The 27,183-nt window shown below is 37.9% G+C and overlaps 1 long non-coding RNA gene across 2 annotated transcripts; it reads right to left on the reverse strand.

Moving 5' to 3' along the window:
• Positions 1 to 333: 333 nt before the first annotated feature.
• Positions 334 to 17,315, reverse strand: LOC125649442 (uncharacterized). 2 transcript variants are annotated; one of them, XR_008799530.1, is made up of 5 exons: positions 15,508 to 17,315; positions 14,618 to 14,760; positions 11,731 to 11,859; positions 9,135 to 9,237; positions 334 to 1,787 (listed from the first exon to the last, which is right to left on the reverse strand). It is a non-coding gene; the product is annotated as an uncharacterized LOC125649442 (long non-coding RNA). The 2 variants fall into 2 exon arrangements; XR_008799529.1 differs by lacking the exons at positions 14,618 to 14,760; positions 15,508 to 17,315 and having other exon boundaries at positions 11,731 to 12,429.
• Between the last annotated feature and the right edge of the window lie 9,868 nt (positions 17,316 to 27,183).

Here is a 27,183-nt window from a genome sequence, read left to right on the forward strand (position 1 = left end):
TATCTGTTTTTGTCCGTGGTCGTTCGTCGTGCGTTAACATTTGAACATTTTCAGCTTCTTCTCTGAAACCCCTGAACCAATTTCAACCAATTTTGGCATATAGTATCTGTGGGTGGAGGGGAACAAAAATTGTGAAATTCGTGGTCCCCGCCCCCCTGGATCCTGAGGGGTGGGGCAAAAACCATCAAAATGAGTGTAATTTTAAAAAATCTTCTTCTTTACTCCTGGACATCAAGAAGCCAAACTGTGGGCATAATTATAATGAGCATTGAGCCCTCTACCAAAATTGTGAAATTCATGGCCCCTGGGGCAGGGGTTCTTGTGTTAGGGTGGGGCTCTATGGGTCATATAGTGAAAATGTAGAAATTCTTTGAAAATCTTCTCTGTCTCTGGGTATTAAGTAGACAAACTAATAGCATGGTAATGATGAGCAAGGATGCCTCTTTATACCCCCCCCCCCCCCCCGCAACAAGTTGTGGGGGAGGGGGGGGGGGTATACTGGAATCGGGTTGTCCGTCTGTAGAAGCAATGGTTTCCGGGCTCTAAAGCATTATCCTTTTCACCTACCGTCACCATATCATATAATTATATGGACTACTCATGGGATGAAGATGTTCCCTATCGATTTTGAGGTCAAAGGTCAAGCACACTGGACATCTGATGTAGCAATATGGTTTCCGGACTCTAAAGTGTTATCCTTTCCACCTACAGTCACCATATCATACATATGGACTACCCATAGGATGAAGATGTTCCCTATCGATTTTGGGGTCCAAAGGTCAAGCGCACTGGACATTGAAGTAGCAATATGGTTTCCGGGCTCTAAAGTGTTATCCTTTCCACCTACAGTCACCATATCAAACATATGGACTACCCATGGGATGAAGATGATCCCTATCAATTTTGGGGTCAAAAGGTCAAAGGTCATGCACACTGGACATCGAAGTAGCAACACTCAGAAAGAGGTAGTTTATACCTATTACCAACACCCTTTGGGAGATTGGGGTAAGCGGGGGGTATTCTTAGTGAGCATTGCTCACAGTACCTCTTGTTAAAAATTGTGAAATTCATGACCCCTGGATCAGGGGTTCTGGTGCTAGGGTGGGGCTCTATAAGTAATATAGTGAAAATGCATTATTTCTTTGAAAATCTTCTTCTCTGTCCTTGGGTATTAAGTAGACAAACCAATAGCATGGTTATGATGAGCAAGGATGCCTCTTTCAAAATTGTGAAATTCATGGCCCCTGGGTCAGGGGTTCTGGCATTAGGGTGGGGCCCTATTGATCATATAGTGAAAATGCATTTTATTTCTTTGAAAATCTTCTCCTCTGCTGCTGGGTATTAAGTAGACAAACTAATAGTATGATAATGATGATCAAGGATGCTTCTTTCAAAACTGAAATTTATGGCCCCTGGGTCAGGGGTTCTGGTGCAAAGGCGGGGCTGACCACATAGCTATTCAATGTTTCTTCCATCCAAAAGTAAAATTCTTATATTTAAACACAAACCTAATTCAAACATTGGAAGGTTGTTACATGATACTCAGGTGACCTATAAGGCCCGTGGGCCTCTTGTTCAATATATGTTTGATTTTACAATGTATATATTAGATAAACATGATACAGAGTTCAGTCTTACATTATTACTGAGTACTTACTTAGATTTGTAGTACTGTAACAGAGAGTGACCCCAAACGTCCAGTCTTCACCACAGATCTTCAGATTCAAGGTCACAGTCTTCTGTTTAACATCAATAACATCACACCACTTATTTAAGTCCCCACCATCCTACAAAATAAACAAAGTGTAATCATATCAAACTGAAATGTAAAGGATAGTTTGTGATATATTTAAATGTTCACATATATGTCAATGTAATGGGAAGGAAAAGAAGATATGACTGAACCGGTGTCATACCAGCAATCGAATCCAAGGCCCTTCATTCCCATGATATGACAGGACCAGGAATTGGACCCAAGACCCCTGTATTACTAGTCAGGTACTCTAACCACTGAGCTATCCAGATTGATATCCATTAGGGCTGGGACGATTCAGGGTTAGCTCGATTCGGTTCGGTTTCGATTCAGAACAGCACGGTTCGGTTATCTTCGATTCGGTTCATGTTAGGTCCAATTTATCTAATGACACCACAAAAATTAACAATTTTAATGAGTAGCATATTTGATTTTACTTTATTCAAGTTATATAACTATATGTCGTCATTTGTAAACATCATATCTATTCATAATGACATTTTATAACTTTGATAGAAAAAAGAAAACACTGACAGTCTATCAAAATTTGTTATATCAATGTGCTACATAAGTTTTGTATTATTAAACAAATCTATAGTGAATCTAAAATGTATATGATATTGCTTTCATTGATAAGAAAAAATTCAATAATTCTATCAATTGAGAGTCTTTGAAAATCTCTCCTTTATTGATTTACTTCTCTCATATTAACTGTCAAATCTGTTTCATTACCTACGATGTTGATTTCATTCCACCACTGACAGAAATGCTATATGTCATGTAAAGATAAACTGCAATGATCTTACAGACCATATTCTGTTGGTATATGAGTGGTGAAAATGCTAACTCTCAACACAGTAGTGATTTAAATCTCTGTTGCATAAAAATCCACATGTTTTCAACATCACTCGGACGCCATATTTGTTGTTTTGGTGTAAGTAAAATCTAAACCGAACCGAAATACGGAATTTGTAATCGGTGCATCGAATCGAATGGTATGAATCGCGGTGCACCGAAATTTTCGGTGCACTGCACAGCCCTAATATCCATGGTTTGACTGGACCGGGAATCAAACCTGAGACCCCTGTATTACATATGTAATAGTCAGGTGCTCTAACCACTGAGCTATCCACACCGATATCCACAGTACAAAGTGAAGTTTTCCAATCGAAATTTGTCTGCTGTTATTAACTTTTCGCAGTATCATCTTCTCTAGGAATTCAAGTTTGTTCAAATGAAGGGCCAAAAGGGAAATAACCAAGAAAAGGCAAAAATAGTGTGGGGTCAGTATTTTTTTTTCAAGAATCACTAGGTAGGTTAAACTTTTTTTTCAAATGAAAGGTCCCAGGGGTAATTTAAGGCCACATCAGGCGATTAAAGTTTTACATGGAGATAGAGAGGAAATATCGCCTCAAAAATGAGAAAGTCCAGTCCAGTGTTCAAGCTGTATATGTGTAGATCTGTTTGTCAGATGATTTTTTTTTTCTTTGCACTACATTGATCTAGATATTATATTATGACCTTGAAATCGCCCCCCCCCCCCCCCCCCCCCAAGTGTGAATAGTTATTTAGAATAAAGAAAACCAATTGTGAACATATCATATTGGCACAGGTGAACGTTATTTTATTTCCATCAATGTATATTCCAAAAGGTAACTAGTTGCAGATTTAGGATTTTGATATGGAAGGTAGGATCGTTTGCCTTGTTTAGATAAGATTTGGCAGTGAATGTGGGAAGTGTGCAACATGTCAATTGAGATTATGGAAATTACTAAATATGAGAGAAAATTGTATCAGTCCGGATCACGTTTTAAATTCATCACATCAATGTCAACATATCTAGTCTGAACTGCAATTGATTTGAGTGTATCTTTCACCTGTGCTGGGGTGATAAACAACTGAAAGCATAGTTGATGAAAATAAAATGTATGACGACGTAATAGTTAGGCAAGGGTTTCCCCACATGATACGATATTTGTTTATGTACTGACAAAAGGATTTGAAGTAATATATGCGACGCTTAGAAGAATTTTACTTTAAGTTGAATATGCTGTTACTCGTTATTTTACTCAGGACACCTTAACCCTACTACATATAGTGCAAATTCAAGTTTGTTCAACTCAGAGGTCCTGGGGTAGTATGGGGTCACAATTGGAGATCAAAGTGGAATATAGGAATATGCAGGTAATTAACAGAAACAAATTACCAGTATTTTCAAGCAGGGCTACACTAAATTAAATGCAAATGTTCCCAAGTTATGTGGAATCAAGTGTTTTATGTCTCTGCATCTATAGTCAGGGGAGGGGGAGATTATATAACAGTCTACTACTATAGTCAGGGGAGGGGGAGGTTATATAACAGTCTACTACTATAGTCAGGGGAGGGGGAGGTTAAATAACAGTCTACTACTATAGTCAGGGGAGGGGGAGGTTATATAACAGTCTACTACTATAGTCAGGGGAGGGGGAGGTTATATAACAGTCTACTACTATGGTCAGGGGAGGGGGAAGTTATATAACAGTCTACTACTATAGTCAGGGGAGGAGGAGGTTATATAACAGTATACTATTATGGTCAGGGGAGGGGGAGGTTATATAACAGTCTACTACTATAGTCAGGGGAGGGGGAGGTTATATAATAGTCTACTACTATGGTCAGGGGAGGGGGAGGTTATATAACAGTCTACTACTATAGTCAGGGGAGGGGGAGGTTATATAACAGTCTACTACTATAGTCAGGGGAGGGGGAGGTTATATAACAGTCTACTACTATAGTCAGGGGAGGGGGAGGTTATATAACAGTCTACTACTATAGTCAGGGGAGGGGGAGGTTATATAACAGTCTACTACTATAGTCAGGGGAGGGAGAGGTTATATAACAGTCTACAACTATAATCAGGGGAGGGGGAGGTTATATAACAGTCTACTACTATAGTCAGGGGAGGGAGAGGTTATATAACGGTCTACAACTATAGTCAGGGGAGGGGGAGGTTATATAACGGTCTACAACTATAGTCAGGGGAGGGGGTGTTATATAGCAGTCTACATCTATAATCAGGAGAGGGGAAGGTTATATAATGGTCTACAACTATAGTCAGGGGAGGGGGAGGTTATATAAGTTCCAGAGCTCCAAATAAGGTGCGTATCAGCGTAAATACTCATTAAATTATACCAAATACGCTGGGGACAGGGGGGGTATATAATGGTCTACAACTATAGTCAGGGGAGGGGGAGGTTATATAACAGTCTACTACTATAGTCAGGGGAGGGGGAAGTTATATAACAGTCTACTACTATGGTCAGGGGAGGGGGAAGTTATACAACAGTCTAAAACTATAGTCAGGGGAGGGGGAGGTTATATAACGGTCTACAACTATAGTCATAATAGGTGTGGTAGTTGTACTTAGTTTAGTTTTATATTTTTATATTGCCATTCACATTTATTCACTTCAATACATATTGCGCTGCGCTACTTACTAACTTTGTGTTGTGTGTTAAAGAAACCTAAACACCCCTTTTAAATATAATGGTTTAATCCGTAAGGGTCCAGTTAGAACATAACTCGGATTAGTTCATGTATCTCTTAGGTGTCATACTTGTTCTGTCATCTGATTGGTCTTAGTACTTTGTTCTAGCCAATAGGAATTCCTGGCGGGAATTCCTGAGTTCTTTTTATGAAATAGTTCAGGAAAATCTAGTTTTGAAAGAGATTCCAAAGGGTGTTGCCACTATTGAGTTCTAAATAAGCATAAAATATATATTTAATTTATAGAGGATTTGCTAACACCAACAACTGTAAGTAGCTGATAGTTTTACTATATGATTAAAAGCAAGTAATGAATTTAAATAAGTAATTAAACTTTTCTTTATTCATAAAACTTGTGTGCAAGTCATGAGTGAAAGATTTACTGAAAGTAGAATTGTGGAAAAACATAATTTCTGTTCTTTAAGTAAATAATGAGTTTTAAGTAATATAAATGCGCAGAGTGATATATGTGTACAGAATTTAGTATTTTAGTAAATTATTCAATAGGTCATCATAAGAGTTTTAAGCAGTTCACCTTGATTTCGGAAGCTGTAGCTCAGTTCCATCAACTGGTATGTACATGTATATATGCAATTCACTGCAGTACATTATATTCATTTTTTTAATATCAATTACTTATAATTGATGGTTCAGAGAGTTATGTCCTTTGACGATAAAATGATGACCAATATATATATATTTGTATCGTTGCATATATCATATGTTCGATAGTGTCTTTTGTCTTTGTATTGTATTTGTCCTTATATGTTTTTATTGTTGTTATAGGGTTTGTTTTCATTGTTTCCAAAAAGTAAACGAATCTACGACCTTAACCATCTTGTGGATTATCTTTAAACCCAAGACCGGTTACATAGGGGGAGGCTATATAACCTTCTATAACTATAGTCAAAGGAGGGGAAGGTTATATAATGGTCTAAACTATAGTCAGGAAAGGGGGGGGGGGTATATAAATGTCTACAAGTATAGTCAGGGGAGGGGGAGGTTATATAATGGTCTACAACTATAGTCAGGGGAGGGGAAGGTTATATAATGGTATAAACTATAGTCATGGGAGGGGGAGGTTATATAATGGTCTACAACTATAGTCAGGAAAGGGGGAGGGTATATAAATGTCTACAATTATAGTCAGGGGAGGGGGAGGTTATATAGCAGTCTACAAGTAGAGTCTGGGGAGAGGGGGTTATATAACGGTCTACAACTATAGTCAGGGGAGGTGGAGGTCATATAACGGTCTGTAACTATAATCAGGGGAGGGGAGGTTATATAACGGTCTACAACTATAGTCAGGGGAGGTGGAGGTCATATAACGGTCTGTAACTATAATCAGGGGAAGGGGAGGTTATATAACGGTCTACAACTATAGTCTGGGGATGGGGCTATGTAACGGTCTATAACTATAGTCAGGGGAGGGGGAGGCTATATAACGGTCTACAACTATAGTCAGAAGAGGGGGAGGCTATATAATGGTCTACAACTATAGTCAGAGGAGGGGGAGGCTATATAACGGTCTACAACTATAGTCAGGGGAGGAGGAGGCTATATAACGGTCTTTAACTATAGTCAGGGGAGCGGGAGGTTATATAACAGTTTAAAACTATAGCCAGGGGAGGGAGGTTATATAACAGTCTACAACTAAAGTCAGGAGAGGGGAGGCAATATATCAGTCTACAACTACAGTCAGAGGAGGGGGCTATATTAAGGTCTGAAACTAATGTCAGAGGAGGGGGAGGTTATATAACGGTCTGCAACTATAGTCAGAAGAGGGAATGCAATTTATCATGCCTCAGACAAAATTGTTGAAATCTAATTGGTCAGATCTTGGTCACATGATGCCGTGAAAAAAACCTTATCACGCCTCAGACAAAATTGTTGAAATCTAATTGGTCAGATCTTGGTCACATGATGCCATGAAAAAAACCGTATCATGTGAGTAAAATCCGTATTGGGCGAGTAATTTTATTTATCGTCGGGTTCGACTTGCAGCCGTGTCAAAAGGAAAGACATTTGACTAAGTTGTATGATATAGATCCCCACATATACAGTTAGAGGTCTTCAACGTGATAAATTCGTTACAGTTAGTGACCTGATACGGAAAAATACGTATCGGGTTTTCTTTTCACACCATGTATTTTTCCGTATCAGCTCACTAACTAACTGTGTAACTAATATTATCATGCGAGTAAAATTCGCATTGGGCGAGTAAGAGGGGGAGGTTATATAACGGTCTACAACAGTCTATAGTCAGGGGAGGAGGAGGGGGAGGTTATACAATGGTCTACAATTATAGTCAGGGGAGGGGAGGCTATATAACGGTCTACAACTATAATCAGGGGAAGTGGATGCTATATAACGATCTACAACTATAGTCAGGGAAGAGGGGGAGGTTATATAACGGTCTACAACTATAGTCAGGGAAGAGGGGGAGGTTATATAACGGTCTACAACAGTCTATAGTCAGGGGAGGGGGAGGTTATATAACGGTCTACAATTATAGTCAGGGGAGGTTATATAACGGTCTACAACTATAGTCAGGGGAAGGGGAGGCTATATAACGGTCTACAACTATAATCAGGGGAGGGGGAGGCTATATAACGGTCTACAACTATAATCAGGGGAAGGGGAGGCTATACATGTATAACGGTCTACAATTATAGTCAGGGGAGGGGGGTATATAATGGTCTGCAACTATAGTCAGGAGAGGGGGAGACTATATAACACCTATAACTATAGTCACGAGAGGGGAGGGGGGGCTATATAATGATCTACAGCTCTAGTAAGCGGAAGGGGAGGCTATATAACGGTTTGCAAATATAGTCAGGGGAGAGGGAGGCTATATAATGGTCTTTAAATAAAGTCACGACAGGTGAGGGGGGCTATATAATGATGTACAACTATAGTAAGGAGAAGGGTAGGCTTTTGTTTTGTACTTTGTCTCCCTGAAACTTTTAACTCGCTAGTAACTTTGGGTAAAACTACAACTAAAGTCAGGGGAGGGGAGGCTATATAACGGTCTACAACTATAGTCAGTAGAGGGGAGGGGGAGATTATATAACGGTCTGTAACCATAGTCGCGAGAGGGGGGTGGGTGGGTGTTATATAACAGTCTACAACTATAATCAGGGGAGGGGGAGGCTATATAACGGTCTACAACTATAATCAGGGGAGGGGGAGGCTATATAACGGTCTATAACTATAGTCAGGTGAGGGGGAGGTTATTTAACGGTCTACAATTATAGTCAGGGGAGGGGGAGGCTATATAACAGTCTACAACTATAATCAGGGGAGGGGGAGGTTATATAACGGTCTACAACTATAGTCAGGGGAGGGGGAGATTACATAACGGACTGTAACCATAGTCGCGAGAGGGGAGGGGTGTTATATAACAGTCTACAACTATAAGAAGGGGAGGGGGAGGTTATTTAACGGTCTACAATTATAGTCAGGGGAGGGGGAGGTTATATAACGGTCTACAATTATAATCAGGGGAAGGGGAACCTATATAACGGTCTACAATTATAGTCAGTGGAGGGGGGTATATAATGGTCTGCAACTATAGTCAGGAGAGGGGGAGACTATATAACACCTATAACTATAGTCACGAGAGGGGAGGGGGGGCTATATAATGATCTACAGCTCTAGTAAGCGGAAGGGGAGGCTATATAACGGTCTACAACTACAATCAGGGGAGGGGGAGGTTATATAACGGTTTACAACTATAGTCAGGGGAGGGGGAGATTACATCACGTAAGCTAAAAAAGGGTTAACACTATATGCCCCAGCCATTGCGAGAATGAGGCATAAAAATGGAACATTTTAAATAATTTCATGAACAAACCTGATATTTTCTCAGCAATAGAGCTGTCCAAGTCCTACAACATGTTATAGTCTGAGGGAAATTATCCTCATCAATCAGCTGGACATTTCAAGTAACTGCTACCCTGTAACATTTATTTCAACATTAAGGAGTAGGTACCAAAACCGACTTCTTCACACCATTATTTATATTATGCTATTAGAACATGGATGTCTACAAAAAAACCAAATAATAATTCTGAACGTGCCAAGCTAAGAACAAACCTCAATTTAATAAAGTGGACCGCCACGGCACATGATACGCCCGTCACATATTGTTAACAGTATAGATTGTACCCATTAAAACAATTTTTTATATCACCTTAATTAAATGTCACAGTGACCTTAAAGTAGGATGCGACACACCTTCTACCTAAGATGCATTAGTTGACCAATTTTGGTGATTCTAGGTCTAATAGTTTTCAAGTTATGAGCCGGACAAGTTTTTGCCATATATGTCCATATCTTCTTAATGAAAAGTCACAGTGTCCTGGTTTTAATGTGCGACACACCTTCTACCCAAGATGTATCTACAGACAAAGTTTGATGATTCTAGGCCTTGTAGTATTTAAGTTACGGGTCGGACACGAAAAAGCTAACAGACGGACGGACAGACGGATATCTTCTTAATGAAAAGTCACAGTGACCTGGTTTTAATGTGCGACACACCTTCTACCCAAGATGTATTTACAGACAAAGTTTGATGATTCTAGGCCTTGTAGTATTTAAGTTACGGGTCGGACACGAAAAAGCTAACAGACGGACGGACAGACGGACGGACATGAACGCCATACCATAATACGTCCCGTCTTAAGACGGGCGTATAAAAATTTCATAACACAATATCTCATCTCTGTATACATCAAGTCCTATACAATATCATTGAAAAGTTTCTCACCCCTCACCTCCCAACGTAAATTTCAGAAAATAGTTCTCATCCCTGTCACTTTAATACATAAAGTTCAGAAAACACTTCATTTGAAAACAAGAGACCCATGGGCCACGTTGCTCACCTGAGTCACCTTGGTCCATATCAGAAAACGTTCCATATATATTTGCATGTAAAACTGTAGTCCCTATTATGGCCCAAACCTACCCCTGGAGACCATGGTTTTTGCAAACTTGAATCTACACTATGTCAGAAAGCTTTCATGTAAATGTGAACTTCTTTGGCCCAATGGTACTTGAGAAGAAGATTTTTAAAGATTTCTCCTATATATTTGTATGTAAAACTTTGATCCCCTCTTGTGGCCCCATCCTACCCCCAGGGGCTATGATTTGCACAAACTTGAATATGCAGTATGTCAGAAAGCTTTCATGTAAATATCACATTTTCTGGCTCAGTGGTTCTTGAGAAGAAGATTTTAAAAGATTTTCCCTATATATTTGTATGTAAAACTTTGATCCCCTATTGTGTCCCCATCCTACCCCCGGGGGCCAGGATCTTAACAATTTAGAATCTGCACTATATCAGAAAGCTTTCATATAAATTTCAGCTTTTCTGGCTCAGTGGTTCTTGAGAAGAAGATTTTTAAAGATTTTTTCATATATATTTGTATGTAAAACTTTAATCCCCTATTGTGGCCCCATCCAATCCCCGGGGGCCATGATTTTAAGAATTTAGAATCTGCACTACCTAATAAAGCTTATCTATAAATTTCATCTTTTCTGGCCCAGTGGTTCTTGAGAAGAAGATTTTTTAATGACCCTACTCTATTTTTACCTTTTCTTGATTATCTCCCCTTGGAAGGTGGCCTGGTCCTTTATTTTAACAATTTAGAATTCCCTTTACCTAATGATGCTTTGTGCCAACTTTGGTTGAAATTGGCCCAGTGGTTTGTAGAAGAAGTCAAACATGTTAAAAGTTTACAGATAGACGGACAGACAGACAAACGCCGGAATACGGGTGATCAGAAAAGCTCACTTGAGCTTTTAGCTCAGGTGAGCTAAAACCTGAATCCCCTTTACCCAAGGATGCTTTATGGAATGATTGGCTGAAATTGGTGGAGTGGTTCTTGAGAAGAAGATTTTCATAAATCGTCAATGTATTTTCACTCTTTCTCTATTAACTCCCCTTGGAAAGGGGCATTGCCCTTCTTTTGTACAAGGTTGAATCCCCTTCACCCAAGAATGCTTTGTGCCAAGTTTGGTTGAAATCGGTTTTACCATAAGTGGGGTCATTGGCATGTTGTGTTTGTCCTTCCCAGGCACCAATGGCCTAATTCTATCCCCTGGAGCCATAATTTAAAAAAAATTACAATATGTCAGGAAGGTTTCACATGACTTATAGAGGTTTCGTCATTTCTACCTCAGTAATTCTGGAGATGATACTTAAATGACCCCATCCCATCTTTCTTCATTTGTTGATTATCTAAGGTGAAGGTGGGAGACCCTTCATTTAAACGACTTTTAATCCTTTAACGGTACAAAGTTTGGTTGATATTGGGCTCTGTGACTGTAGAGGAGTTAAAATAAGTTTACAGACAGATGGACAGACAGATGTACAACAGACAAGTGGTGATCAGAAAAGCCCACTTGAGCTTATAGCTAAGATGAGCTAAAAAAGATAGAAATTTTACCAGCTCCATACAAAAGTTTGTCTCCAGAAATGGATCAGATGTTAAGAGAATCTCAATCTGTCTGTTTTAAGAGATACCGATGGGAACAGCTCTACTGCATGGTGTCAGCATCTCGTGAGGCCCAAGCAGCTGAAAAATCAAAGTGACAATGAGTGCTGGAATGACCAAAAATCAGACAGGTAAATGAAAGTTTGAGCAAATTAAAAACCCTAATGAATTTTGTCAAAAGAAACCAGCTTGTTATCTTTTAAACAGGAGACTCAATGGCCTTATTAGTCACCTTAACATTGGTTATATGTAACACTAAGGCTACAAAGTCTATAATAATTTCCCTATATTGACCCTGATTGAGAGCCTGACCTGACAGAGGGGCAATGGATTTTACAATTTAAATTCAGGTTTTTTGAAGGTCTTCATTTCGAGACCCTGTACCTTTCCAATTGGGAAAAATAATTGCATTTGTTTGAACCTGGGAAAAATGTTTCACACAAAAAAGTAAGGAGAAAACCAATCCAGAGTGAACAAGAGGTACTGTGAGCAATGCTCACTAAGAATACCCCCCGCTTACCCCAATCTCCCAAAGGGTGTTGGTAATAAGTATAAACTACCTCTTTTCTGAGTGTAAAAAACAAATGGCATGACAAACCGAACCATATTGCTACTTCGATGTCCAGTGCGCGTGACCTTTGACCTTTTGACCCCAAAATCGATAGGGAACATCTTCATCCCATGGGTAGTCCATATGTATGATATGGTGACTGTAGGTGGAAAGGATAACGCTTTAGAGCCCGGAAACCATATTGCTACTTCAATGTCCAGTGCGCTTGACCTTTGACCTTTTGACCCCAAAATCAATAGGGAACATCTTCATCCCATGGGTAGTCCATATGTATGATATGGTGACTGTAGGTGGAAAGGATAACGCTTTAGAGCCCGGAAACCATATTGCTACTTCGATGTCCAGTGTGCATGACCTTTGACCTTTTGACCCCAAAATCGATAGGGAACATCTTCATCCCATGGGTAGTCCATATGTATGATATGGTGACAGCAGGTGGAAAGGATAATGCTTTAGAGCCCGGAAACCATATTGCTACTTCGATGTCCAGTGCACTTGACCTTTGACCTTTTGACCCCAAAATCGATAGGGAACATCTTCATCCCATGGGTAGTCCATATGTATGATATGGTGACTGTAGGTGGAAAGGATAAGGCTTTAGAGCCCGGAAACCATATTGCTACTTCGATGTCCAGTGCGCTTGACCTTTGACCTTTTGACCCCAAAATCGATAGGGAACATCTTCATCCCATGGGTAGTCCATATGTATGATATGGTGACTGTAGGTGGAAAGGATAACACTTTAGAGCCCGGAAACCATATTGCTTCTTCGATGTCCAGTGCGCTTGACCTTTGACCTTTTGACCCCAAAATCGATAGGGAACATCTTCATCCCATGGGTAGTCCATATGTATGATATGGTGATGGTAGGTGGAAAGGATAATGCTTTAGAGTCCGGAAACCATTGCGTCTACAGACGGACGGACGGACGGACAGACAGACGGACAACCCGATTCCAGTATACCCCCCCCACAACTTGTTGCGGGGGGTATAATTAAGGTAGAAGTGGACTCCTTTTGACTTTCAATTTGGCCAAAGCTTACCTCAATCAAAGAGGCAGAGGCCAGAAAATTAGATTTATTTAACAATTTTGAGGCAAAATTGTAAGTGAAGATTCATGAACAATGAGGCTAACCTGCTTTGATTTGTTTTCATTGTTTGGGAATTTTAAAGCACAGAATGTCAAAAGTACCTACTTTTTTAACATTTGGAATGGGAACTTATCTCAACCCCCTACAGACCATAACAATTCCTGAAGTTAGAGGGCTTTTCATACATCATAACAAAGCATTCAGATGATGGACCCTCCTATACACATTATCAAATCAGACAGACATACAGACGGACATACAGACATTGCTGTACCATAATACGTCCCATCTACAGACGGACATACAGACATTGCTGTATCATAGTACGTCCCATCTACAGACAGACAAACAGACATTGCTGTAACATAATACACCCCATCTACAGAGAGACATACAGACACTGCTGTGCCACAATACATCCCATCTACAGATGGACATACAGACATTACTGTACCTTATAATACATCCCATCTACAGACAGACATACAGACATTGCTGTACCATAATACACCCCATACATTCTACAGACAGACAGACATAGATTACTGTATCATATAATATGTCCCATCTACAGACGGGCATACAGACATTGCTGTACCATAATACGTCCCATCTACTTTGTTTCTTCCCAACCTACTCCTTTTTTTTCTCAGAACATCCTTCCTTGAGGACGAGAAGTCGAGACATTCCCGCACATGTGTCAACAACGAAAAATGGCTATAAGTTAAAAATAAGATATCTTATGGTTTAAAATAAAGTTTCCTGTTAATTTTTTCAACACGACCAGTCGGACTAGTAAATCGACATTTTACCCGACCGGACCTATCATTTAGTAGACTCGGTCGGTCGGACGTGCCTTAGTGTCAAACTCTGCCATAATACGTCCCATCTACAGACATTGCTGTATCATAATATGTCCATCTACAGACAGACAGACATTGCTGTACCACAATACACTCCATCTATATACAGGTATATAACATGTTCAATTGGTAATGCACGACAGACAAAACACAATGATGCAGACAACAGCAATAGTCACTCAGGTAACCTAAACATGCATTCCTGGAGAGTCTGATACATGTAATCTACTGTTAATGCTGGTAAGGGAGGTAACTGTAAAATCTGCACTTCATGCTCTTTACATGAACTTAACTTTTTACAATAAAATGAATACTTCTCTGACTCTTCTCAGGACAAACGATGACATCCACTGATTCCTACATCTCATCAATTTTCAATAAAATGTTCAGTCTCCAACACCAGGCAATGGTGAGGTAGTTAGTTAAGAAAATTTCTTCTGCCTATTCATACAAGTCCCTACAACATTTCAATGATAAATTATAATGAACAAAAATTGAGAATGTAAATGAGCCTGAGATGATTTAGTCACAGATGCTGCCAGCTGGTAAGTGTCATGATCCTCAGGAGAAATGAGCCCCTACATGTTAACCCTGTTTAGAGTGATGCAATGTACAATACCCCCCTGTACACAATATGTACTCGGGGGAGGTCGTCATTCTTGTAGCTAGCAACACAAGCTGCATACTCCTTCCTTAAAAGTGTCACCTCAAAGCATGAAAATAATTAGAATGTTGACAAAGAATGACCTTTGCTGAATACATGATCACTTACTAGATGACAATGACAAAACAAAGATGATGTCGACTACTGTGTTAGTGTATGTGACAAATAAAACCTCAGACTCATATTTACATAGTTGCCTAAACATTTAAAGTGTGTAACAAGAAGACTTGATTTATTTCCTCAAGATATTATAAATATTTGTTTTCTTTTCTTAATTATTTGCTAGCAGTTAACATGGTTATTAGGTATAATATATATACTATATATGTTAGTTAAAATTTAACAATGAATGTTTGAAATCTAAGAACTTTTTTTAATGAAAGTGTTTTATTTTATTCAATCATGAAATTTGAGTCAACCGTTTTCATATCCATTGGGCCAATGGGGCAGTAAAAGTTCTCAGATGATTAAAAAAAATAAGTTGATAGCCGGTCAGGTGGCAAGGAAGTAAACATAATTTAAAATGATGTAGCCCTGTACCTTGTAATGCTTCTCAAGAAAAATTCATTGACCGGGTGCAAAGTGCTGCCCACTCTTCTGATAATGGACCAGGCAGCTCCATTCAATGTCTGTGTGCAGGGTAGTGCTGTCATCCCCACCAGTGACTTAGTGGACAACATCCTAGATAAAATATAGACGACACGATTCGAATAAAACACATCAACATCTCAGTTTCAAAAACAAAAAACAAGCAAGTCATAATGTAGACAGGATCACGAGCCCGAGACAAAAAAGTAGACATCCCGAGCATCATTCTAATTGTCCAGATAAAAATGTAGACATCCTGAGCATCATTTTAATTGTTCAGACAAAAATGTAGACATCCCGAGCATCATTCTAATTGTTCAGATCCAAATCATTAGTTTTTCAATTATTTTTTTATATTAATCTATTTTTAATTATTACACAATTTTATGCATTTTTAATGGACTGTACCCCACAACGAAACCTCACAGGTATAAATAGTGCATCCCCAATACCCTGGGGTCATGATGTAAACAAACGTCATATGAACCTACAATACTAGAACACATAATTTTGAAGAATTGCATTCATTTGGTCCTTGAAATGATTTTTACTAGAAACAGAGTATTATTGAAGTATGGAATTATTTTAATTATTGGAATTTATGAGATTGTAGGGAAAAGTCATTAGTCACAACTAACTACTAATAATATCATTAAACTGTAGGTAAATTTACATTAGTTACAACTAACCTACCTAACTAACCAACCTACCTAACTAACCAAACTTTTGTTTACTAATATTGGGTTGGCTGAAATTTGCACAGTGCATGCCTATCCCTATGAAAATTGAAGTAAATTTGACAGTTCTTTGAAATGTGACAGTTCTGTATGCCTGTGTTAAAAGTTGTAATGCACACAAGTTTTCATTTATTTGCATCTTGTAATCTATTGATGTTGCATTTGTTTGTGTCTGTGTTATTTTATTTTTATTTCTCAATCTATGTTGGACTTGCATTATTAATTCACGCATGCGCAGATAGGGGTTATTTCTGCCGCGGCAGTACTAAGTAACCTCCTAGAGGTTAGTACTACCGCGGCAGAAATAACTTCTATCTGCGCATGCGCGGCATTTAATAAAATGCTTCAAAGTAAACGAAAATCCTTGTTATCAACAATTTTTCATTACTCTATCCATATGGCATGGGAATCCCGCCCCTATGAGTAACACGTCTCAGTTACAACGGCAAAGTGCACTGAAATGCCGATCAAAGGTCGTGCCGTTTCCATGGATGTTGACATGTTTCAATTATTTTTGCACTACAACCTGTGTCCGTACGATCAACATCACAGGAAACGACGATAAAAGCATGATATATGCAATAAAAGCATGATATATGCAGAAAACCCATGTATCTGCGGCGAAAACGCGATGAAATCCAAACCAGTCCTCTTCCCCGATGTAAACACAGCCACAGCAGACACAGCTCAGCGTCATTTCCGCTTAGGATCTGACGTCGCATTCACTCAGTTGCACTGAGTGAAATGCCTCGGCGGATCTAATGGTTATTTACGCTAGGAACGCGAACGCGAAATAAACAAGCTACTGTATACGAAATCACAAATTACTTTGTACATTTATTTAGTATTTTTTGTTGATGGTGATCAACAATGTGTATTACATTTAGGTATTGATATAATTATTTATGTTGACATTATAATCATTACAACGTATGACAGGTATAGATATCTGATTTGCTTACTGTAGTTTCTTCGTTTGCTATTTTCTATAGTTACTTCGTGTTTCTTTGGTGATGGTGTTAGATTTAGTAATCAAGTTAATGCAAGTCAGTTTTAAGTAATTTGGGTGTAACTTTCGCCATTACTGCGCAATGACATAATTTTTGAGACTAACGAATCCTTCTAGATGTAAATAAGTGCAGACTGTAGGTGGGAATGAGAGAAAAACGTTTTTTCATGCTGAAAACGTGATGCAAAGTTCGAGAATCTTGGATCCGCCAACCCGTTTCATATTCACTTAAGAGGCACATTTTAGTGTGCACAGCAAGGAGTTTTGTACTCAATATGACGAATTTCGTATTGTTACGTCACATGTTAATTTCTACAGCACTTGAAGTTGCCTAGAGACGATCTGTTCAAGCTGTGTGTTTCATACTTCTCCAGTCTGATTAACCCCCCCCCCCCCTTCTCCTATCGTCGCTCGAGGGGGGGTGGGGGGTCAGACTGATACTTTTCATTCCTGAAGTTGTATGAATAAATTATTTATTTTTTGTTGATGACTTTTTAGAATTATGTTTAGGCCCATATTCAATTAACGTTTTGATTCAAGGCTTATTTTATTGGTCAAATTATATGATATATCAGCAAATTATGCCACTTGAATTTTTGAAAGGGATATGATACGTTTCAATCTTATTAAAATCAGTACAACAATCGATTACGCGGTGTCACAGCTTATTTTACACTTGACCGAGAGTCAGGAAAGAGATGCTAGTTGCCAATTTTGAAATATATTGATCGATCAAACTTGTGAAACTTAAGAAAAGGTTTTTAAAAAGAAAGTAATTTGAATGTGTTATAAACAAATATATAATAACTGAGCCGATATATCGCCAGTCGTAGATCGGTGCATCTATTATTATATATTGGAAATTTCGTCGAGAAGTTTGAAATCATAATGAAATTGGAATAAATATGGTGACACATCTATATACTTGTAAATTACAATTCTTGTCAATAAACTCCGAAACACTTGCTCCAGAGGTACTGTTTGCACATTTGATAGTGTTTCATATGTGAGCTGTAATAGAATCTTACTTGATTAGTAAATATCGTAAAATTAATTAAAAACATACTTTCGTTTTCGATCAACTACCCTGAGATAGCAAAGAATGAGAGTAGAGTGGTGGATACGCTTTGACGGATCTGATTAAAGACCAAGAAAAAAAAACAACAATAAAAACAATAAAAAAAAACCGAAAAAACACGGATCACTGAATGTGGGCGGAGCTTATCCATGGTCAATGTTATTTACCTGCATGGCCAAGAGATCGGCTGTTGTGTATATTTTTATGATATACACAGGAAACTTCTCAGGTTATCAAAAAATATGCTTAGTGTCTTAATTTGTGCAAAAAAATTTTTTTTTTTAATTTCTACTTAAATGCATATCGCATTTCTATTTCCCGTAAACCTTCAAACTTCGTCATATTTATGTATTGCACAGGTTTAGCCCATTTCTAAACCTGTGCCTTTTAAAACTTCTAATTAAACTGTTATATATCGTATATAAATAATTTCCCAAATATATTACCCGGCGAATTCCTTATTATATGCATGTTTCGAGAGAATGAATAAATCCAAGTAGATCTGTGTATATGTACAACCAAATGAAGAATGATCAAAATACACCTCAATATGGGCCGTCTGTAGGGTTTCTGTGGCTGTAGTGTTTGTGTAATGGTGGTATCTCAAACAGAAGCTGACACGAAGTCTACCCCCCCCCCTCTCTCTCTCTCTCTCTCTCTCTCTCTCTCTCTCTGTAATAATATACATCTTGCTAAATTGACCCTAGGATACGCTCACAATCGCAGAGTATACGGCGCGGATCTAAGAAGTCTGATTTTAATTAGATTGTGGTCTCTGCAAACGTCAATCTATTGTTAAGTTTGATTGACCGACGGCTTATCATTGATCACGACACAGGTAAAATTTGTGGGCGTTAACTTAAAGTTGGGTCTTTAAGCCAGTTAATACGATATGAAGAAATCCGTATTTTATCGATGCTTGAGTTTGATCTTACAGAAGAAACAAATTTTTATAATTGTTGAATAAATAAAATATGCCTGTTTGCTTCTTCAATCCGTGATATAGTCTTGAATCAGCCTTATGGAAATTTCCAGATCGAACCGCCCAGTACGAGGCTTCTCGGGCCGAAAAACAACCCGAGAAGTTGCTTACATGATCAGAATAAAATTGTTTGTGTTCAGTGTTAGTTATAATAGTATTGACTAGGCCAATATTTATCATTTAATGAAGATTAATAATTTTATTACTTTTTCATATGTACACTGTACATTTCATTCAACAAACATACCCTCCTCCCCATTCTCTCACCAGAGGGCGTTCGGAACTCTAGGTAGAAAATGCCTCCTCCAAAGACCACTGTTCTGACGCCTCGATAAATTTTTAAATATGATAAAATATTTATCTGATATATTTTCGATGTTCTTAACTTTTTCCGTGATTATAGAAGTCATTGTTACGAATTTCTGTACTGATTCAAGTACAAACACGAAAAAGATATTATTTTGGTTGAACGTGTTTTGTGAGGACACGTATTTTGAACGAAAACTGTCCATTATGTCAGATATGGAATGGTCCGGGACTGTTAAGGAAGTTTGTGTCTTATAATTTTAAGTTAAAACTCTTATTACACTACCTGACCGTGGCAATGTCCAAGAAATCATGCCACGGTTTACGATATATAGCAGTTTTTCTGTTTGTCATTCATACAGTGCATTTTGTTTTCGATTGATAATTATTATGAATGAATTTAAATTAATTGTCCAATGATTGGGGTAATTGGATAATGGCTATATTATCATTGAACTTTTGTGATCGAAATTTGTCCGTTGTCCGCCATAGTTGTCGTTAACTCTTCACATTTTCATCTTCCCCAGAACCATTGGGCCAAAGAAGTTTGCATTTGCATGAAAGCTTCCTGACATAGTGCAGGTTCAAGTCTGTAAGAATAATGACCCCCGGGGGTAGGTTGGAACCACAATAGTGATCAATGTTTTACATGCGAATATACAGGAGGGAAAATATTTAAATATGGGCAAAGGTGACTCAGGTGAGCGATGTGGCCCATTGGTCTCTTGTATAAATAGGAGCAATCTTTAAACATCTTATCAATAACGACTGGGGTGGGGGGTTACGATGGGGCTATCATAGGGATCAGGAAAGAGGTAATTCATACCTATTAACAACACCCTCTGAGAGGTTGGGGTAAGGGGGGGGGGGCATTCTTAGTGAACATTGCTCACAGTACCTCTTGTTTTCTCTGCTTTTATTCTTTTTCACAGAGTATTTCCTGTTATAGTTAAATTCTTAAATAATGGTTTAGTGTCTTATTAAATTCAAAGAACTAATGTCAAGAATAACTCCAAAATAAAAACTGCTGGAAAAAAAAAGAGTAAACTTATTTTGAAAATTTACGATACTGTCCATCCTCCTTGATTTCAATATTGATATAATTTACTCTATGTCATGTCTCTTTTTATATATTGTACCTCTTTTTAGTTTTGTTCATTAAACTGAACTTGAGTGAAATACTATTTGATATCGAGAATTCGAATTACCGATATCAAAAAATAGGCCTTACATGATGTTAAGCTGCACAATTCATTCCTCCAAAAACTGTTTGAAGTCTGTAAAAGCACATTTTTCTTAAAATCCCTCATTGTTTTGGATAAAATAAATTGCAATTTAAAAGTCAGGATGTGGTTTAATGTACAATAACTTTTTTGTGAATCTTGCTTGATTTTCGTGCGTAAGCTTTGTTGGTGAAATCGCTTACATGATATACATGTAAAAAGTTTGTTCTATCAAGTCAATACAGGGGATTCATGGCCAACAGAGTGGACAATAGATAATCAAATATAGGAATACTGTAAACTAAGATAGCATCAAACAAAAGCTCATTATAGTATATTACGTAAGATTTGTTATTACAATTTACCAATTAATTGTCAGTTAGACTTGTGTGAAAAAGTCATCAACCAAATCTTATTTTATCCTTGTGAAATTTGGGACTGCGAAAATATCCTGAATACTAAGTACCCTGAATTGTATGGTGTATGGAGAAAAGTGGCAGGTTTCCATTGTCATTCAATGTTGAAATATATAAGAATGGTTATGTATTGGACAAAATTTGTAACAGCCCACGAGAATAAACTTACAAATATAATATATTTCTATTTTTACAAGTGTTTTAAGGAAGGGTCATATATACACCTATAGATAAAATATATACAAGATATACTTAATGCTTGTGGTCATTGTGCATTGTCATTTATATGAATAAATCGAACATCCCATAGTCATGACTGGCACGAGTGTTGTGTTAAAGAAGCGATAAAAATTATACAATGGATATCAACACGGCCGCGGACCTAGATCTCGTGAATTCTGATTTGAACTTGAACACCGTGTGTTGAAACTGTCACTGTCAGGTGGTGTTCCAATCTAATTAAAATTAGATCTTCCATCCGCTCCCCAGTTTTCGATACTCTAGCGAAAATGTATTAAATCTTTTTCTATGTATGGGCGTTAGTACTCAGGTGACCGTTAAAACCTGTGGGTCTCTTGCTTTAAATTTTGTTTTATTTTGCATGACTTTATAGTTTTGTTCTTTATTTTGTTGACAGATATCAACACCGTTGAATGCACTTCAGTACGTATTCAGCATTTGTCTATAAACTTGATTATTGTCCATCTTAAACTGATAGAAGACATGTAAATATTGATCATGTTGATGGATTTTATATGTAAGCAAATTATGACATTTTTCTTGTAAATATTAAGTTCTCAGCTGTTAATATGGTTAATTTCCTGCTACTATTAAAGCAATCTAATTAAAATTAGATCTTCCATCCGCTCCCCAGATTTTGAAATTCAAACAGTAATGAAAAAGTGTCACACAATGATTTATATCATTTATCATGGTAAACGAACTTATGAACTTCAGTCTTGAATACACATTGATTATGATGTGGGTTTTTTTAAATACAGGTGTCTGTATATTATACCAGTGGAAAGAAAAGTATGACAATTACAAATGATGCGCACAAAACCATATGTAAAGCATTCATCAGAGGAAAAGATGTAGATAGAATCATAGTTGATGGTCTTTGCAAAGCAAATAAGTCAGCAGTGATCCATGGTGCAGAGCAAATTCTGAAGGAGGAATCTCATAGGACATGTAAGAGAGGAAATTCCCTGTTGCAGAGAAAAGACTATCACAACTTCTTTGGTTTCCACTGGAAAGCTATGTATGATGACCTGAACCAAACATGTCCTTCACTTCTTGCGATACTGTCATCAGTAGTGTGTGACATACCACCTGCTCCTCCTAGTAAACCATTTTCTCACATCATGTTGTCTGCAGCAGTGGCACTACATGGCAGGAATCAGGAGATGTCTCTGATGCATTATTTTACTGGGTTCATCCTTACACATGGAGGCTGTACACAACGGGTAAGTACCATTATATATGTATATTGTGTACTTACTCAATCTAATTAAAATTAGATCTTCCATCCGCTCCCCAGTTTTCGATACGTCGCGTGGAAGCGACGTATCGAAAACTGGGGAGCGGATGGAAGATCTAATTTTAATTAGATTGACTAAATTGAGATGTTAGATTCACTTGCATACTCGCCAACATAACGTTATGTGAGTGGATCGGAGGATGGAGGATGAGTCATAACTAAAGAGATAACTCTGAATCAAACTTTCCAATTCATTAATAGAAAATCAGTCAATAGTACACATGTATAGTCTGCCAGTAAAGGAACAAGGAGCGAAGGATATACATTAAATGAAGTTTAGTGCTTAAGGGGGTATACTACATCGTCATAATGGCTGACTTCTTTTAAAACATGAAGGAAAATACGAATACATGCATCAACAACACTACAACAACACTACAACAACACTACAACAACACGACAACAACACGACAACAACACTACAACAACACGACACCAACACGACAACAACACTACAACAACACAACAACACTACAACAACACGACAACAACACTACAACAACACTACAACAACACTACAACAACACTACAACAACACTACAACACTACAACAACACTACAACAACACGACAACAACACTACAACAACACTACAACAACACTACAACAACACAACAACAACACTACAACAACACTACAACAACACTACAACAACACTACAACACGACAACAGCACTACAACAACACTACAACAACACGACAACAACACTACAACACTACAACAACACTACAACACTACAACAACACTACAACAACACTACAACAACACCACAACAACACCACAACAACACCACAACAACACTACAACAACACTACAACAACACTACAACAACACTACAACAACACGACAACAACACGACAACACTACAACAACACCACAACAACACTACAACAACACCACTACAACAACACTACAACAACACGACAACAACACTACAATACTACAACAACACTACAACAACACTACAACAACACTACAACAACACTACAACAACAACACTACAACAACACTACAACAACACTACAACAACACTACAACAACACTACAACAACACGACAACAACACGACAACAACACTACAACAACACGACAACAACACTACAACAACACTACAACAACACTACAACAACACTACAACAACACGACAACAACACGACAACAACACTACAACAACACTACAACAACACGACAACAACACTACAACACGACAACAACACTACAACAACACTACAACAACACTACAACAACACTACAACAACACTACAACAACACAACAACAACACGACAACAACACGACAACAACACTACAACAACACCACAACAACACTACATGTACGTATTCCTTTTAAAGTTGATTATCTAGCTGTGTAGCTCAGTCAGTGAACACCACTGTTTATCTGTAGTCCAGCGGGGGATGTATTCTAGTATTACTACTTTCTGTGAAAACTCTATTTTGTGACTAAATAAAGTTTTGAAAGTTTTATGTTTTAGATATTCTCCAGTTTTCATTCATATCAAATTCCTCGGGTGTGTTCTTCCTTCTTAACAAATTTGATGAGAAAAAATAAACACATACAATTTATTTTGGGTCCTAGCATTAATTATTTAGATTTCCAAGACGTCTTTCAAAAACCCATAGAACTCAGAAGGTGTTTTTCGAAGCCTGACCTGTCTTTCTATAATTGTGAATCCTCGGACCAAGTTCAACCAACGCATGCATATTTCAAGGGTTCTAATTTGAAACTCTGGACTAACATTTAGTGTTAAATTGTACAACTGGCAGTGGGTAAACATAGACAAATATATTTCTACGTAACGCAAATGTGATGGGTTCGGACCACTCATTTCCCCATATATACAGTATCTAAAGTATCGACAAACATCTAGTACTTTACAACTTGAAGTGCATACATATAGACAAATATATTTATTCTCTACGTAGCACAAATGTGATGGGTTCGGACCCTCCATCTCCCCATATAAACATGCCTGACATTGTCTCTACCAATGGAATTAAGATGATTGATTTGAAAAGAATATGTCAATATTGTGCCCAAATCGCGCTAAATAATAAAACTAATCAAAACCTCTATTTTACAGCAAGGTGGTGATTATCATGAAAAATTGATATAATAATCCCGATAGAGTAAAGACATATTTTGATTTAACCCAATGATTGGATAACTCAGCATTCACAAAACAGTAAACAAAGTGTCAACATGTTTGATTCCCGCTGTTTTAATCATACATTCAAATTCACTCACATACCTCCAATTAATCAAGTGACGTCACGCATCTATCATCTATCATCTGCTACGGCAGTACAGGCGCAATGCGGCGCACTGTCTTGTGTAAGGCGTAGCCTGAGTTAATTAATGTGCACGCCTGTTTCACAACTTGCCGGAACAATAATAGAGAAAAACATGCCGTAACGACAACGGTTTAGACCCGGAAAGGTGTAACACTAACAAGATATCCAAGATATCAGTACCAATAGGGAGACTAATGTACTGCAGATACTGCAGACACTTATTTTTCACCTATGTCTGTAGCATTTAATAGGTTTTTTTTTATGTGTACGCCCGGGCGTTTTGACGTAGCTACGCGCCTGAACACGGATAGGATGAAAATCCAATGATTATTATGAAAGGTGAAGATAACAGTGATAAATCTTGTAACTCCTATAAGCAATAAAATAGAGAGTTGGAGAAACATGGACCCCTGGACACAGGTGGGATCAGGTGCCTAGGAGGAGTAATCATCCCCTGTCAAACGGTCAGCCCTATATCTTGATCAGGTACATAAGTTGAGATCGAAGTGCACCTTGGTGTATTGCATATTGTTTTTCTCAGAAAGTATCGTACTGATCTGATCCCCAAAATGTCGTCCATTGTCAAGGTCAAGGTTACACCATGTAGACACCTAGATTATATATATGTGTTTGTTTGATATTGGTAGGATTGGTTAACTATATATCGTTAAGCGATTGGTGACTGTATTATGAAAGGTGAAGATAACCAACAGTGATCAATCTCATAACTCCTACAAGCAATACAAAATAGATAGTTGGACAAACACGGACCCCTGGACGCACCAGAGGTGGGATCAGGTGCCGAGGAGGAGTAATCATCCCCTCTTGACCAGTCGTAATACTATACATCTCATTGCGGTCCAGCCTCACCCTCTAACATCTATCAAATGCACTAACATAGTGAAGTTGAAATATGTCGAAAAAACATACATATGCTCCGTGTTGGACGTATGGGTTGTCCCATGGTTTAAAAATGAATAAATATAAATAAGGACCACCGTGTACCAACACGTCTGATGACTGTGGTACTGTCTTTTGATTAACGGCTACATACGTGTGATCATATGTCATAAACCATAATGAAATAGAGAAGTAACTTACATTTATTATAATTCTTATAAAGTTGATTTATTTTAATTTTAATAAAGTAACTTATATTTAAAACATTTTACATTAAAAAAAAAAGAAGACTGTGCAATAACTAAATTTAGAATATGTTAAATCAATTAGTTTAAATCAATTAATTTAGAATTAGTACCTGCTTTACAATTATATTATGATTTTTCCTAATAGCATACTGTTTAGATAAGTTAGAGGAAGGTGGTTTTGCAAATTCTAAGTAGCAGACCCTCTTATTTCATGAAAAGCTGTTGATAGCTAAGAAACACGGTTTTAACGAATGCTGTAATCGATGACGAATTCACGATTATAATAGATCCAAACTCATAATGTATACACGCTTATATAAAGGTGAAGATAACGAAGAGGGACCAATATCATAATCCAGATTAAGAGCTGTGGATCCAAATCAAGTGACGTCAGATCACGACATTGAAACCATTCCTGTGGTGGACAACAAGTCCGAAGAAGGACAATGTGGTATCTATTCTGACTGGACAAAGCATGCGTAATCAGTGTAATGAGAGACTCTGGAGGGTTGTATACGATGAAGTTCTTATATTCCATACTATTGAAAGTAAGTAATAACGGCAAACTAACAACTCAACTTTATGACAAACGGGTTGATCTCGGCTTCTCCATCGTCAACTTCCCACATTTATGTAGCAATATTCCATTATCACCTGCATATAGTTTTTATATCTCTCAACTGATTCTATACGCAAGAGCTTGTTCTGCTTATACTCGGTTTTTAAATCAAGTCAAGCTACTGACAAACACGTTGATGGTGCAAGAGTTTCAACAGTCTCGTTTTAAGTCAACATTTAGCAATTTCTATGATCGTTAAATTGATATACCGGGTAGTTCGTCAATACAACCTATCATTGGATCAAATGCTGTCTGACATG

This window comes from Ostrea edulis, unplaced genomic scaffold (assembly GCF_947568905.1).
Source record: "Ostrea edulis unplaced genomic scaffold, xbOstEdul1.1 scaffold_75, whole genome shotgun sequence".
Classification (NCBI taxonomy): Eukaryota; Metazoa; Mollusca; class Bivalvia; order Ostreida; family Ostreidae; genus Ostrea; species Ostrea edulis.